Source organism: Aegilops tauschii, chromosome 6, assembly GCF_002575655.3.
Source record: "Aegilops tauschii subsp. strangulata cultivar AL8/78 chromosome 6, Aet v6.0, whole genome shotgun sequence".
NCBI lineage: Eukaryota > Viridiplantae > Streptophyta > Magnoliopsida > Poales > Poaceae > Aegilops > Aegilops tauschii.
Genome location: NC_053040.3, coordinates 322,301,493 through 322,306,649, shown reverse-complemented (window position 1 = coordinate 322,306,649; position 5,157 = coordinate 322,301,493).

The following is a 5,157-nucleotide window of genomic DNA, read 5'->3' as shown; positions in this document are numbered from 1 at the left end:
CCCAAGGTGGCGCTGCAAGGGGCTCTAGTTTGGACCAACACTCAGAGGAGCACTGGCCCAGGGGGGTAAAATAAAGATGACCCTCGGGAGCGCGACTCCCAAAGGGAAAAAGGCTAGGTGAGGCAAATGTAAAACCAAGGTTGGGCCTTGCTGGAGGAGTTTTATTCAAAGCGAACTGTCAAGGGGGTCCCATAAATCACCCAACCGCGTAAGGGACGCAAAATCAAGGAGCATAACACCGGTATGACGGAAACTAGGGCGGCAAGAGTGGAACAAAACAACAGGCATAAGGCCGAGCCTTCCACCCTTTACCAAGTATATAGATGCATTAATTAAATAAGAAATATTGTGATATCCCAACAAAATTCATGATATCCATGTTCCAACATGGAACAAACTTCTTCATCTTCACCTGCAACTAGCAACGCTATAAGAGGGTCTGAGCAAAAGCGGTAACATAGCAAAGCAACGGTTTGCTAGGAAGGGTGAAAAGGTTAGAGGCTGACATGGCAATTTGGGAGGCTTGAAAAGCAAGTGATAGGCAGCGAGGCATAGCGATAGAACGAAGCAACTAGCATAGCAATAATAGTAATGAGATCCAAGGTGACGGTCATCTTGCCTGAAATCCCACTAGGAAGAAGATCGAGTCCATGAAGAAGATGAAGCCACGAAGACGAACGAATCCTCACGATCGCAACGAAACAGGAACTAACGAGAAGGAACACAACCGGAAAGAAGCAAACAACACGGTAAACGCTCAACACATAAACAAGACATGATGCGCAACCAAGTATGATGCATGACAAGGTTACATGAAGCTACTCATGGGAAGAGATGATGCATACAAGAACAACACATCAAAGCAAGTTTAAATGAGGCCGGAAACAACATATGACAATTCCGGTAAGTCCTCATATGCAAATTTCGAAATTGGTCCAGATTTGAATAAACCTTATGTTCAAGTTGTTAAACAGCAAGTTAAGATGCACCAATATGATCTACAGGAAATTCTAGTCAAGTTACATATAAAGTTCATTTAGTTCGGAGCTACGGCCTAGAAGATATGAGCAAAACAAGTTAAGCATGTCATTGATGCAAAATGCATACAAACATCAAGCAAACACCTCAAAACAAGGATGCAACAAGATAATATGGAACTACATGCAATTCTAAGCAAGTTACATATAGAACATGCTCAAAACGGAGCAACGGTGCAACACATACACTCCAAACAAGATATAGCAACAATCTGTCCAAAACAGAAACTAGGCATCTTGCAAGCATCAAAACAACATGCTACAGCAACCTAACATGAGAGCAAAAGGCATGCACATGATGTACAGGTAAAGCATTACAAAACATGAACAATGCGCTAACTCCAGAAACCAGTAGAATATGCCCAAAAGGACATGGCAAGATTGCAAATAATAACAGTTTCACAGACTTAGCAGAAATCACTGGACAAGACAGAAATAACATCAGGTTGCAATGTTTAGAGCAAGAAAACAATATGCTATAGGAATATATCATAGCAAAAAAAGGCATGGCATGAATCTAGTAATTGCATAGAACAAAAGTTCCTTACTGATCACGAGCCAAAAAGGCACAGAAGATATGATGGCACCCATATAAACATAGCAAGTTTCATAAACAGATTCAGACTTAGCAGAAAAACTGAGCATGGCATAAACAGAATTATGAAGACATCTTTGCGAGCTCAAATCACTCATTATAAAGCATTTCATGGCATGTGAAGGCATCCAACAGTAAGATGGCATAATGATGAAGCTAAGAATGGCAAGAGCAAGTTCATAGGGTGCATGGATCTCTAGAAAAACACATGTCAAAACTGAACTTCATGTTAACAGGCTGACAGCAACATTATTTAGCAAATTGAGAGCAAGATAACAACAAGCTACGGCAGGATATAAATGCAAACAAGGGCATGGCTGGATAGAGCATAACATGTATAACATAACATCCTTAGTGAACGTCTCCAGATTATGCATATAACTCATGGTGACAGCAGTTTACATGGCATCACAATGATACAGCTACAGACTTAGCAGAAATGACCAAGTCACAGAAATCAGCAACATCATGGAGGCTATTTTTCATGCTTGTGCTAGTCACCACATAGATAAAAAAAATACAAGACAAGCACACCTGTAAAGATGGCATGATGTAGTTCAAAACTCATGTAGAGATCATGCTCATAGGATGCACACACAAAATGCAATGAAAAAGATAAATCACCAAGTTCTGATAACAGACAGCAGTTGACATCATATAGCACTCTTGCAACGATGATAAGGGCATCAAGATGAACTCAAACAAGCATGTCACAATGGAATTAAATGAAGAGCATCTCATGGTAAACATTTTGACATATTACACGCACAAAACGGAACGCCGAGCACAGAGTTATGGCATGATGAAATGAGCAACATAATGGAAGTATTTTCGGGACTTGGACGAAAATCACCTCGCGGGAAAAAGTCAACGCGGGACGGCGGGATCCGGGACGGGGGCGTCCGTTTGGTTGGGATCCCGGTGGATCTCATCCACTTTTCGGTGGATCTGGGACGGGGCGGCCGCCGGCGGTGGCAAGGTCGCCGGAGGCGACGGGCGGCGGGGCTGGAGGAGCTAGGCGGCGCGGGGACGACGGCGGGGGTCCAGGTCGGCGCGGGCGGCGCGGGGCGGGAGCCTCGGGTGCGGCGGGGGCTCGGCCCGGCTCCGGGCCGCGGGGACCGGCCTCGAGCCCGGCGGGCCACGGCGGGTGCGGGGGAGGCGCGGAGGCGCCCGGCGGCGGCGGTGCCACATGGCGAGAGGGGATTGGGCGGGGCGGCGGCTAGGCGCGTCCGGACGGCGGCGGACATGTCCGTCGGCGCGGGGAGGGGATTGCTAGGGTTTCGACTGCGATTTGGACGGGGGAGGGCATATTTATAGGTAGAGGTAGCTAGGAGAGTCCAAATGAGGTGCGGTTTTCGCCCACACGATCGTGACCGAACGACCGAGAGTATGGAGGGGGTTTGGATGGGCTAGTGGGCTGTGATGGAGGGGTGCTGGGCAGCAAAGAGAGAGGGGTTTCGGGCTACACGGTTAACCGTTGGGGCATCAAACGACCTCCAAATGGAATGAAATTTGATGGGCGGTCTGTCGGTGCTATTCCAAGGCCAGTCGGCAAATCTCGGTCCATTCCGAGAACATTTTTCTCCCGCTCACGAAACAAGGTCTGAGAGGGGCGACGGGCGCGTGCGAGTGTGTCGGAACACGAAACGGACCACGGGGAAAAAGACCGGATGCAAGTTTTGAAAAACATGCAGATGAAATGTAGATGATGACATGGCAAAATGCAACACGCAAGCAAATGACATGGAAACTACGGCGAATAACTGGAAGACACCTGGCGCATCGAATCTGGGGCGTTACATGCCAGTTCCTGTGTGTTGCATGTTTTTTTGTTTCGCAGAAAACCCATATCAAACGGAGTCCAAACGGGATAAAAACTGACGGAGTTTTTTTGGAATATTTATGATTTTTGGGAAGAAGAATCAACGCGATACGATGCCCGAGGGGGCCATGAGGCAGGGGGGCGCGCCCTGGACCCTCGTGGCCACCCCGTAAGGTGGTTGGAGCTCTTCTTTCGACGCAAGAAAGCTAATTTCCGGATGGAGATCGTGTCCAAAATTCAGCCCAATCGGAATTTCGGATCTCCGGTTATAAAAGAAACGGTGAAAGGCCAGATCTGAGAACACAGAAACAGAGAGAGACAGAGACATATCCAATCTCGGAGGGGCTCTCGCCCCTCCCATGCCATGGAGGCCAAGGACCAGAGGGGAAACCCTTCTCCCATCTAGGGAGGAGGTCAAGGAAGAAGAAGAAGGGGGGCCCTCTCCCCCTCTCTTCCGCTGGCGCCGGAACGCTGCCGTGGCCACCATCATCATCACCGCGATCTTTACCAACACCTCTGCCATATTCACCAACATCTTCATCACCTTCCTCGCTCTATCTACAGCGGTCCACTCTCCCGCAACCCGCTGTACCCTCTACTTGAACATGGTGCTTTATGCTTCACATTATTATCCAATGATGTGTTGCCATCCTATGATGTCTGAGTAGATTTTCGTTGTCCTATCGGTGGTCGATGAATTGCTATGATTGATTTAATTTGCTTGTGGTTATGTTGCTGTCCTTTGGTGCCCATCATATGAGCGCGCGCGTGGATCACACCATAGGGTTAGTTGTATGTTGATAGGACTATGTATTGGAGGGCAAGAGTGACAGAAGCTTCTACCTAGCATAGAAATTGATGCATACGGGATTGAAGGGGGACCGATATTACTTAATGCTATGGTTGGGTTTTACCTTAATGAACGTTAGTAGTTGCGGATGCTTGCTAATAGTTCCAATCATAAGTGCATAGAATTCCAAGTCAGGGATGACATGCTAGCAGTGGCCTCTCCCACATAAAACTTGCTATCGTTCTAGTAAAGTAGTCAATTGCTTAGGGACAATTTCGCAACTCCTACCACCACTTTTCCACACTCGCTATACTAACTTTATTGCTTCTTTATCTAAACAGCCCCTACTTTTTATTTATGCGCTCTTTATTAACTTGCAAACCTATCCAACAACACCTACAAAGTACTTCTAGTTTCATACTTGTCTTAGGTAAAGCGAACGTTAAGCGTGCGTAGAGTTGTATCGGTGGTCGATAGAACTTGAGGGAATATTTGTTCTACCTTTAGCTCCTCATTGGGTTCGACACTCTTACTTATCGAAAGAGGCTACAATTGATCCCCTATACTTGTGGGTTACCACGGTGGTGTGGGCACAAATACATGGAGTTGGGATCGCGACATATATTTTTCATAGTAATGGTAGAACTCAAGCTGCTTGAGTTTTTCGAATTCAGTGGATGTGAGCCAGGCGTCCACCGTGTAGGGTATGGACAACAGGTAGCGTGTCGGGATGCAGAGGCGTTGAACAGGGCCCTAGTGGGAGTAGACGATGGCTCTGAGGAGATCAAATTCAGGAAGGAAAGATATCTAACGACAGTCGAGATTAAGAGGTGCGGTGCGCCAGAGAGTGCGCCACCGTGATGCGAGGACTTGTGTGTGGCAGCCATCCTTGGTGGGGAGAAGGGAGATGATC